This window comes from Tamandua tetradactyla, chromosome 2 (assembly GCF_023851605.1).
Source record: "Tamandua tetradactyla isolate mTamTet1 chromosome 2, mTamTet1.pri, whole genome shotgun sequence".
Classification (NCBI taxonomy): Eukaryota; Metazoa; Chordata; class Mammalia; order Pilosa; family Myrmecophagidae; genus Tamandua; species Tamandua tetradactyla.
The window spans coordinates 209,912,902-209,925,196 of record NC_135328.1 but is presented as its reverse complement, the minus strand read 5'-3'; the positions used below and the strand labels follow the sequence as shown (position 1 = coordinate 209,925,196).

At 39.0% G+C, this 12,295-nt stretch overlaps 1 protein-coding gene across 2 annotated transcripts in view; it reads right to left on the bottom strand.

Moving 5' to 3' along the window:
- Nucleotides 1–12,295, bottom strand: part of ZBTB17 (zinc finger and BTB domain containing 17) — a 34,794-nt gene that overhangs the window by 17,847 nt on the left and 4,652 nt on the right. Inside the window, exon 1 of one of the 2 annotated variants that reach the window (XM_077151174.1) lies at nucleotides 12,097–12,132. The exons of the other annotated variant lie outside the window; for it this stretch is intronic. The gene's annotated coding sequence lies outside the window, so the exon portion shown is untranslated. Of the gene's footprint in view, nucleotides 1–12,096; nucleotides 12,133–12,295 lie in introns of those variants that run through there. 2 annotated transcript variants of the gene reach the window in all.

Sequence of the window (12,295 nt, the reverse complement as noted above, 5' to 3'; positions counted from 1 at the left end):
TTTCTGAGCAGCCTGTGCAAGTGTCTCCCCATTAAATATTTTCACATCCTTTGAAAGTTTTAAGTACCTCTTCTTGGAGTTGCTCAAAGTCCCTGAACCTATCTATACCTTGACTATTGCTAGGGGAGGCCGGGCTATGCTGTTTAACTCAAACCACACACCCAGGCAGAGAATTCATATCTCTTCATTTAAAGGAAAATTTCCACAAAGCCAGAGCTCTAATTTATTTTAATTACCATTTTGAATTACCTTTAATTCTAGTTACCACAGACCCTTTAAGATATTTCTATAAGACCTGGTGGCTGAAAACTTCTCAACGGGAAAAAATAATGGAAAATTATGGTAATTTGCACATAGGATGAAACACTAGGAAAACTTTATGAGCAAAAGTTTCTTAAGGGAATAAAATTGAAAATCCCCTAAAACAGTGGTTCTTACCTACCCAGTTTTTTAGACACAGATAAACCTGCTGACCTTGTAAGTGAAAGACCTCCTCCCCACGGAGATCAGCACGTGCATAGCTCTGCACACAATTTCAGGGTTTACCAACTTCTTGGACCTAGTTAAAAACTCCTGCCCTGGAATCAAGCCAGAGCTAAGTAGGTACCACAGGTAAGTTATTTAAATCACCACACTTCAATTTCCTTTCTGGAAAATGCGGATGATGATAAAAGTTCCTACTTCATAAAGTTGTTGTGGGAAACAAATGTGCCAATTACTGAGACCTGTACTGAACAAGCACACTATGCTGGCCATCATCATTCTCATTACACAAAGACCCACGTCAGCAAAATTGACAAATCATAGAAAAAAGGAGGAACCAAATCTCCTAAGCCTTAAAAATGGATGTTAAACCACCAGGGAAACCCCAGGTACTGTGTCAAACATTAGGGACACCCAAATCAATAGGCCAAGCCCTTGATATTGAGGCTTGCTCTTGTGAAGCTTGTGCATATAACAGAGAAGCTTAGACTACCTGTGGGTATGCCTAAGAGTTACCTCCAGAGGACCTCTTTTGTTGCTCAGATGTGGCCTCTCTCTCTCTAAGCCCAACTTTGTAAGTGAAACCATTGCCCTCCCACCCACATGGGACATGACATCCAGAAGTGAAAGTCTCCCCAACGGCATGGAGATGACCCCAAGAGATGAGTCTAGCCCTGGCACTGTGGGATCAACAATGCCATCCTGATCAAAAGGGGGGAAAGAAATAAGATATCAGTGGCTGAGAGTTCAGATAGAGTAGGGAGGATACTCTGGAGGTCACCCTTACACAAGCTTCAGTTAGACACTGCTACTATTATAACTTGCCAAACTCCAACCAAAACCATCCCTACTAATCCTAAAGAATACCTAGGGCATTATATAAGATTCTACAAAGGTTCCACACACTAGGGTAACTTTCCAGAAACCTACAACTTCTAGATGGGTCCCTGGACCAGATAAGTCCTGAAATGCAGAGGAGCCAGCCTTTCCAGAACATCAACTAGTTCCATCCCCTTATTATTGACAGCCCCTTCCAACATGAAAAAGTTAGAATGGCCATAGCCCAAATACCCCTACAGAGTGAAAGATCAAAGGTAATGGTGGAGTTGTACAGAAAAGGTTGGGTTTAACAAATGAGTATGAGTGCTGAATCAGTATATTGATATTTCTTTTAGCCTCTAGTACTTTAGAGCAGCCAGAAATAAAAACCTAAAACTGTGGAATTGTAACCCATACCAAACTCTGAAATCTGCTCTACAACTAATTATTGCAATGTACTTCGAAATTTATTACTTTTTTGTATATATGTTATTTTTCACAAAAAAGAAAAGGAAGAGTATAATAGAAAAGATAAGATTCAACAAATGAATATGACTGCTTAATCAACATACTGATATTTCTTTCAGTCTCCAGTGCCTTGGAGAAAAAGAAATGAAAAATCAGGGAACTGTAACCCATACCAAACTTTAAAATCTATTGTATATCTACTTGTTAAAATGTACTTGGAAATTTATTGCTTTTTTGTATACATGTTATTTTTCACAATAAAAAAAGTTAAAAAAAAAAAAGGATGATAAAATATCATAAGTCACCAAGGCACCCATCACAAAGACAACTTCAACCTGAAAAAAGACAAAGAAAGGCCTTCAAGACGCAATGCTTCCACACTCAACCATAACCAGAAAACATACATGCTTAAAGCCACCTTCCTTTTACAAAGAACACAATGATTTTGGAACAGCATTGAGGCTTTCCTTGAGAAAGACAGAAATATGACAATTTCAAAGGAAGGATTAGTTGTCCCACAATATTATTTAAGATTAAGAATCCAAGCCAAAAACAAAAAAGAGAGAGAGAGAGAAAGAAGAGTCAATACAAACTGTTCGGCGGTAAATGTAGTTGGACTTCAATTAGCACAAGCTTTTCACATGAGACTGATTTTTTCTTGGTTTGTTTGCTCATTTGCTAAGGTCCCTTGTAGTGCTAAGGCTTTAATAAACGTTGAGTAAATGAATGATTTCATTAATGAGACAGCCAATTGCAAATACATGCATTTGAAGTGTAACAGATACACTATGAGTGACAATAAAAATGAGATATGTACGTATATGAGCAGATTTTTTTATTTTAAACTTCCCCTATAATATTATCTTCACTTCCAACTATGAATATGAACTGTAAAAGACAGAAGCCAACATCAAATTATGCATTTACTGTTCCAAACAGGATTGGAACTAAAGTTACAATTTTGTAAAATCTGATTGGAAAAAACTAAAGGAGTTAAGAGAATATTTCAGGGCTATTTAGAGGGATCTCAAAAGTTCAAGCTAGGCCTAGATAAAGAGTGGGCAAGAATGGAATATCTGCAATGCCCAGTGACTTTCTGAAACTGCTATGCTCCTCGAATGCAGTTGCTGAAGTGCTGCCCTAGCACAGGGTTTAGGCGACAGCCCCGGGCAGATTACAAGTGGCTCAGTGCCCCAGAGCTGCCCTTGAACAAACAGCACTGCAGCCCTCCAGACCCTCAAATCCCCTTCACCTGCTACAGCACTGAGTCAGCAGCTGCCTGCCGGAAGCCCTGGTAACAGCGGACTCACAACCCTGGCATATGTTCAGCCTGCCACTTTGAAGTGTGAGCTTCGGAGGGAAACTCGGAAATTGCCCTCAAATATAGCCTGGTTGCAGGCCCTAAGATGGGGGGTGGGAGGAGGAAGGGAAAGAACACTTGTGTAGGTACAGCACACACACACACACACACCGAGACAGACACACACACCAAGACAGAAACACACGCGGTGTCATGACTACACTGAAGGGACCCTGGTGGGAAGGGAGCGTACACAAACTTAATTCTCTTTTTTTTCTTTATGATTTTAAATGCTTTATTCTTTAATGTACAAACTTAATTCTTAGGGCTGTGAAAGATCGGCCAGAAATTGAAATGTTCTGTTTCATCCACATTTCTAAACTTATCTTCTCAACTTCGCGAAATGCCATTGTAAAGTGGGGAAGAATATCTACAGCCTGTATGGTAAATAAGGGTTAACACTCTAGATATATAAAAAGCTCTTAAAAATTAATCGACAAAGAAAACATATGTCCATGGAAAAATCTGTACACAAATGTTCATGGCAGCATTATTCCTACTCAGTCAGAAAGGCGGAAATAACCCAGAGCCCATCAATTGATGAACGGATAAATAAAAGGTGGTCTAGATATAAATGGAGTATTATTCAACAATAAAAAGCACCAATACAGGCTATAACAGGAGTGAACTTGAGAGTATTACTCTAAGTGAAAGAAGCCAGGCACAAAAGTCTACACATGTGAATGACTCCATTTAGGTCAGTGTAGGCAAATCCTTGGAGACAAAGAGTAAAAATTAGTGGTTGCCTAGGGATGGGGGTGCTGCAGGGCATGTGGCATGGCTACTAATTGGTACAGTGTTACTTTTTGGGGTGATGAAAATATTCTAAAATTAACTGTAGTAAAATTCTAAAAACTGCTGAATCGTACACTTTAAGTGGATGAATTGTATGATATATGGATTATATCTCAATAAAGCTGTTATAAAAATTAATCAAGAAAAAGGTTAATCTCGCCCCCCCCCAAAACATGAGTCAAGGAAATGAATAGACAATTCACAAGAAAAGTGGTCAATATTCAATACGCAGAAAAAGAGATATTCAACCTCACTAACAATAAAAAATATACATAAATAAGCACAGGACACCACCTCCAGGAACTGACTGGCAAAGATGTAAAAGTATGACAGTTTCCCCTGTGGGCCAGGTTATATTCCCAGGCCACAGGAGTGCAACAGGGTACACTTTGCCTGGACAGTGGTTTGCCAGTATTGACACAAATTTTAAATGTATTTAGCGGTTCGGTAAAAATTAATGCTTGGAGTGTTTAAGTTCAGGGTACAGGGGGAAAACTGCTATTGCATGCTGAGAGCCAAGTTCAAAAGGAAACCATCAGCACTATCACAGCAACAGCAGAGTAAATAATGCGGGGCGGAACAAGAGTTAAGAGGAGGTTTAGATTTCCTATTTGGCGAGGGTGTGTTTATCAGTTTTCTTTCTCTTGGGAACAATGAAATTATCTAAAATTGAAATGCTGATGGACTGTGGACTTTGGACCCTCTACATGATGCCCGATGAATGCAGGTGGCTGAAGGATGCACTGACGGAGAAGTAGATTGGTGAATGATGGTGTATACTTATGAACGAAGGTTGTGCTACTACAAAAAGGAACAAAGTTGTGAAGCATGCAACGGTGTGAATGAACATGTGGGATGTTTGGTAAGACAAAATAAGCCAGAAACAAAAGAACAAGAATAGTGTGGTCACTTTTAGAAAATGCTTATAAGAAAACAGGGGCCTAGATTGTAAGCTTTTAGAGCAGACAAGTTAAGTCCGGAGTGGTGATTATTATTTCTGGATTTTGAGGGGCTGTTTTATATATATAACCTGATATTCAGAGATAAGAATGAAGCCGAACAGTTTGGGGTTAAAATAATTTGTGACATACAGGTAACAAAGACAGTGTCTATATTTTAGAACCACACATTCACTTTGAGACCAATGGAAGAAAGGTTTATTTGGTGTGGAGCTGAAATTTTCAGTAGTGCATAATCTAATTCAACCTATTTGTATAGCTCATTTGAACAATTAAAACACAGGGAGCACGGAATAAGTAAGAGGCCCTTTAATCCTGTGCAGATTATTGTAATGCCTGGATAAATCCTAGAGTATATTAAGCAGATAATCAAAAAGTATTGGCAAAGTTCCCTGAGGGATGGGAGAAAAATATGGAACTATTAAACCTTATCATCAGGGAATCCCCTGATACTGTGTCAAACTTTAGGTACACCCAAATCAATAGGCCATGACCTTGATCATGAGGTTTACTCTTTTTTTTTTTTTTTTTTTAAATTTTTTTATTAATCAAAAAAAAGAAAAGAAATTAACACAACATTTAGAAATCATTCCATTCTACAAATGCACTCAGTAATTCTTAGTATCATTACATAGATGTATGATCATCATTTCTTAGTACATTTGCATCGATTTAGGAAAAGAACTAGCAAAACAGCAGAAAAAAATATAGAATGTTAATATAGAGAAGAGAATTAAAATAATAATACTAATAATATATATATGTATATATAAAGGAAAAAGAAAAAAAACAAAAACAAAAGATACAAACACACAAACAAACAAACAAAAAACCATATTTCAGGTGCAGCTTCATTCAGTGTTCCAACATAGTTACATTACACTTAGGTATTATTGTGCTGTCCATTTTTGAGTTTTTGTATCTAGTCCTGTTGCACAGTCTGTATCCCTTCAGCTCCAATTACCCATTATCTTACCCTGTTTCTAACTCCTGCTGGTCTCTGTTACCAATGATATATTCCAAGCTGATTCTCAAATGTCGGTTCACATCAGTGGGACCTTACAGTATTTGTCCTTTAGTTTTGGGCTAGACTCACTCAGCATAATGTTCTCTAGGTCATGAGGTTTACTCTTGAGATGCTTATGTAGGTAGCTGAGAAGCTTATACTTCCTATAGGCAAGAGTTACTTCTGGAAGACCTCTTCTGTTACTCAGATGTGGCTAAACTCTCTCTAAGCCCAATTCTGCAAGTGAAATCATTGCCCTCCCCCCTACGTGGGACATGGATCCAGGGGAGAAAGTTTCCCTGGTGATGTGGGAGATGATTCCCAGGGATGAATCCAGACCTGGCACCATGGAATCAACAATTACATCCTGTCCAAAAGGGGGAAAAGAAATATAATTAATAAAGTATCAGTGGCAGAGAGAGTTCAAACAGAGTAGAGAGGCTACTCGGGCTACCTATCATAACCTGCCAACCTCCAACCAGGACCATTCTATCCAATCCTAAAGAGCACCTATGGAGAGATTCCACAAGGGTTCCATGCACTAGAGTAACTTCCCAGAAACCTACACCCTCCAGATGGGTCCCTGGTCCAGATAAGTCCTCCTCCTCTAGCCCAGCCTCTCCAGAACATCAGACAGTTTTATTTTCCTACCCCATAATAGTGACAGACCCTTCCAATATGAAAAATTTAGAATCTCCATAGCCCAAATACCCCTAAAGAGAGGGATAGGAAGATTAAAGGTGATGGTGGGGTTATACAGAGAAGATAGGATTTAACAAATGAATATGAATGCTGAATCATTAAATTGGTATCTCTTTTAGTCTCCAGTATTTTAGAGCGGCTAGAAGTAAAATTTTAAAATCGTGAAATTTTAATCCATGTTAAACTCTGAAATACGTTCTACAACTAACTGTGATGCTGTGCTTTGAAATTTATAGCTTTCTTTTAATAGCTTTTTTGTATGCATGTTATTTTTCACAAAAAAAGAAGGAAAAAAAGTCAATTGTGATGATAAAAAAGTACTTAAGCCCTCTAGCCTCCTATATTCTGGAGCAGCTAGAAGGAAAAATATGAGAAGATCATATAGAAGCCCATGACAAACTCTGGGATCTGTCCTGTAACTACTTGTTGATGAATGCTTTGAAAACTTGCTTTTTTCTTTCTTTGCTTTGTATATATGTTATAGTATACAATAAAAAAAGTTAAAAATAAAAAAATCAATGCTTATCCAAGATAAGCAAGCAACTGATCAGAGCACTCAGCCCCTGGTGTAGGTACTACAATTTCCCAATCTCCTGGAGTATCTTCCATAACCTGTAAAGAAATTGCTAGTCCTGGTAAGGTTGTGTGGGTGTCACCACGTGAATAATAATAGAAAACTAATAATGAAAAGCCCACCATGCTAAGCGCTCAAGGTGGGGGCGAGGGGGTTACTAACAAGAGCAATCCATAGACTCTTCATTTCCAAAAGGCAGCAGCATGTAGAGTGAACACCACTAACAGAGAGCACTAAGGGAGAGCTGGCATAATTACCACGGTAAACTACAATGGACCAGGTGCGTTACAAAGCGCTCTATACCTACCTCTACTTCATCAGTACTCTCAATAATCCAACAAGGACTGTGTTTATGAAATCATCCCTATTTTGCAGATGAGCAAACCAAGACTAACAGAAACAGAGGTTGTCATCCAGCAATGTCTCACTGCCATGCCCAGACATAAAGCCAAGGCCATCTTACTCTAAAACTGCTGCTTCCACTAGAGACAAGGCCAAACTTCTGCAGACAGACACAGAATGCCAGGATCAATGGGCCCTCAGAAAAGGGCAGATTCTCTGCCATTAATAGGCATTTACCCACCCCTTTTCCTTATACTACATGAGTGTTACAAAACAGCTTATAAAATCCAGAATAGAACATTACTAAATCTTGGTTTCAATCTTTGAAGTTTGCCACTGTCAGATGAAACACAAAATTAAGACTACAAAACATTTCCATTTCTGGAAGCATGGCACACCAGGTACTCTGGCTATCTTTCCCACTGCCAACAGCTAAAATGGTGAAGAAAAATATTGAGACATCTTTTAAAATGCATCAAAGAATGGGCAGGTCAGTAATGAATACTGAATGATCAAACCAAAACTAAACAAAGGCTGGAATTCAGATAGTGAGTGCAATATCCACGCTGGGTAGCCCAAAGGCATTTACATAACTGAGTAGGCCAGACCTCTGCACCTCCCCCAGCCAAGGAGGGAGGTCTCACGGGAGAGCCCTCAGCATAAAGCCAGGGCCCCAAAAGGTTACACCTAGTGGAAACACTGCACAGAAAACTGCCTACATCAATCTGGTGCTGAACGGGGGCGGGAGTGGGATTCTCCCCTGCGAACTGGTGACCATTAGTCTCCAAATGGACTGCAGCCCAATTCACCCATTCTAAAAGACAGACTTTAGACAGATGAAAAGCAACTCCTAGAGGAACGTATTAAGTTCAAGAAGGAATGGGAGCAACAAAAGTGATAAATAATAAGTGGGTAAATCTAAATAGACACTGAACTAATACTGTCTTATAAAATCAAAAAAAAAGAACTAAGATGCACAACTATAGAATATAAGTCAAGGTGCAGGGATAATTGAGATGTTAGTAGGTTACATAAATAGAGAGATATACCATGTTCATGGATCAGGAAAATCAATATCATAAAAACGCTAATCCTATCCAAATTGACATGTAATAAATCCAGAACACTTCTAATAAAATATCCCAACAATTTTTATTGAACTTGACAAGCACATTCTAAAATTAATATGGAAGCACAAAAGGCCAAGACTTTATCAGATGTCAATTTTCAAAAATATTTTATTACTATAAAAATTAGTAATTGAGTCAGGTGGTATTGGCACAGAGACAGAATAGAGAGTAAAGAACCCAAAAACAGACCCACACAGCTGCATTCACTTGGTATAGGTAATGATTACTGGTAACATTACAGATCCATGTGAAAAGGAAGTAATTTTCGTAAATGGAACCAGGACAATTTGGTAACACATAAAAATCAAAATTATAAAATGTTTGTAAGGAATATATAAGGTATTTTTATGAACTTGAAATAGGGAAGAAGTTCTTAAAAAGAAACAAAAAGTGCTAACCATAAAGGAAAAAACTGATAAATGGCATTAAAATAAAGAATTTCTGCTAACCATAAAAGATCTAGCATGAAAAAAACAAGCCATAAACTGACAATGGATATTTACAATGACACATAAAACTTACAAAGGATTAGCATAAAAAATTAACAACAAAAACTTCTACATATAAGAAAAAGATAAACAACCCAATAGAAGATGAGCAAAGAATTACAACAGGCATTGCAGAGAATCTGAAACTGAACGACCAATAATTATAAGAAAAGATGTTCAATCTATTAAAAATCAAGGAAGTTGCAAATCAAAACCACATGTCATATGTTGTCTGATACATGCAACAACATGGATGAACTTGGAAGATATCATGTTGAGTGACTCAAGGCAGACACAAAAGGACAAATACTGTATAACCTCCCTGATATAAAATAATTAGAATAAGCAAACTCATCGAGTCAGAAACGAATACAGGTTACCAGGGGCTGGGGTGAAGGTAGGGAAGAGGGAGTTAGTGCTTAAATTGTACAGAGTTGCTATTTGGGGTGATAGAAAAAGTTTGATAATAGACAGTGGTGATGGTAGCAAAACATTGTGAACATAAGTAAAAGCACTGAATTATATATTTGAATATGACTAAATGGGGGAAATTTTAGGTTGCATATATATGTTACTAGAATAAAAACTTTAAAGACAAAATATAATAGGACTGTACAACGCAGTGAGCCCTAATGTAAACTATGGACTACAGCCAATAGTATAAGTATAATAATATTCTTTCATCAGTTGTAACAAATATACACACGAATGTAAGGTGTTAATAAGGGGGGGTATAGGGGAACTCTATTTTCTACATGATTTTTCTATAAACATACAACTTCTCTAATAATAATAATAATTAACATGAGATATCATTTTACTCCCATCAGACTGGCAAAAAAAATTAAGTCTGATGCCATCATTGTTGGGAGGGTGTGACGCAAGCAGAACACTTACACACTGCTGGTTGAAGAGTTCCTTGGGAAAATGGCCTTGGAGGCAATGTGACATTATTTGGTCAAACTAAAGAGCACGGTCCAGTTCCACTACCAGGTATACACGCTGGAGAGATGCACCATGTGTTCGGGAATGTTCACAGCAGCACCCTGCATCTCAGCAAAAATGTGGCAACAACTCAAATATCCACCAACAATGGAAAGCATAAACCAAGTCTCATATGATGGGCTACGATTCATCAGTGAACAAGAAATACCACTAAATGGGAGGATGGGAAATTACTGCTTACTGGGTACAGAGTTCCTGGCTGGGGTGATGGAAAAGTCTTAGTAATGGATGGTGGTGAGGGTGGCAGAACTGTAAATGTTATTAACACCACTGAATTGTAGGTTATGTTGTGCATATGTTACCATAATAAAATAAAATCTTTTAAAAAGTACAGGGTTTGGGGGGAAAAAAGGAAATACAAACAGATTTAACAGCATAGATTTAATCTCAAGAACAAATATTTAAGTCATTGGAAAAAGCAGTGTGATAATATTTATATTAAGTTCAAAAACATGCAAAATTAAACACATTGCTTAACAATACAAACACCCATGGTAAAACTATAAAGAAAAGCAAGAGAAGCGAAATTCAGTGACTACCTGGGGGGCAGGGACACAGGGGACTCCAAAGGTAAATGGTAACATTCCTTTTCTTAAACTGGGGGATGGATACATGGGTGTTCCTTGTATCTTTATTCTTTATACTATATATATTCTTTTGTATCTACTTGATATTTAACAGAAGCAATTTACAAAATTACACAAAGTTCTGTCTTACTTGAACAACGTTTTGAAAAATTAACTTGCACAGCTGCCTGAGTGTCAGGACGCCAGTAAAGTACCTGACAGGACCCCACGTGACCCCAAGACCACTGAAATAGGAAGGGCAGCGGAGCTAAAGAGATAGAGCTTCCCTCGGGGCAGGACCTTGAAATTCCAGGACAGCCTTCCATTCAGGAATGGAGAGTCAACTGCCTAATGCTGCAGCACAGGGGTGCAGGGGGGCAGGAGGAGGAGAAAGAGGCCCTACCGCCTGACAGGTCAAGACCAAAAGCTGCCCATCGCCCATCGCTGACTGCATTTTTGTTGTTACAATGAACACACCACGCCTGTTTTCTGGGCTGGTGCCCACTCTCAGCTGGAACCCCCACCGTTGAGACTCCATCTGAGCTGTCATTTATACATGAGTAAACAATTCTCACTCCTGACCAAGCTCTTTGCTTCCTTCCCTTGAAGCTCAAGGTCTAAGAATTCTCTCTTCACTTCCTATCAAGCAGATGTGAAGCCACCAGCCCAAGCCCTGGTTTCTTCTATGTGTGTGTGTTGAGTACATTTTTGAGATGAACTTTAATTCACCCTGTGACTATTAAACTGGTAATACCCTTAAAGACCTCCTAGGGTGCTAAGCACCTCTGCTGACCGATCCTCAATTTCCACATCTGTAGATGAGGTCCTGGAATCATTCTAAGCTAAAACGCTTAATCTTTGACCACTCTCAATTCTATTAGTTAAAAATTGTAGCCAGCAAAGAAGTAGATTCTGATCTCCAGAACAATAAGTTTTGTGCACAAAACGTATTTGGAGTTTTTTGTTTTTGCTAAGGTTGGGGTGCCTCCCTGTAGTGCTGCCCCTCAGCCTACAAGGTCCCACTCTGCCAGATTCCACATCTGTGAACCCCCCTACCATCCTGCAGGCACACCAGGCCCCAGCCCTCGGGGAATGCTAGGATTGTAGAGAATGGGGCACCCAGCCTTTCCCCAACAAACTGCTACAACTCGGACACTCCGCCCACAGAGGATGTCTTTTCTGGGTTCTAAATGGGAGGGCTCAGGGGTACCACGTGGAAGGTCTGGGCACATCTGTATATGTGCAACAAATCTAGTCATCTTAGACATTCGCACACACAAATGTATGCACAGAATCGCTGGGGAAGTATACACATGCTGCACAGCTATCCGGGAGGGGAACTGGGCAGGGCTGGGAAGCTGACTCACTTCAATTCTTTAGAATCTTCTGATTTTTGTACCTTGCGCATGTATTCTTATGCCAATTTTTCCTTCTTCTTTAACTTGGCCCCTCTTGATCCTCTCCACAGTCTCCTCCCGCTAACACATAATAACACCAGTTAGCCATTATGGAGTCAGAAACTACTCAGCATTTCACATGCATTATTTCAATAATAATTCCACTAAGAAAAGCTATGTGGGAGGTAACCATTATCCCCA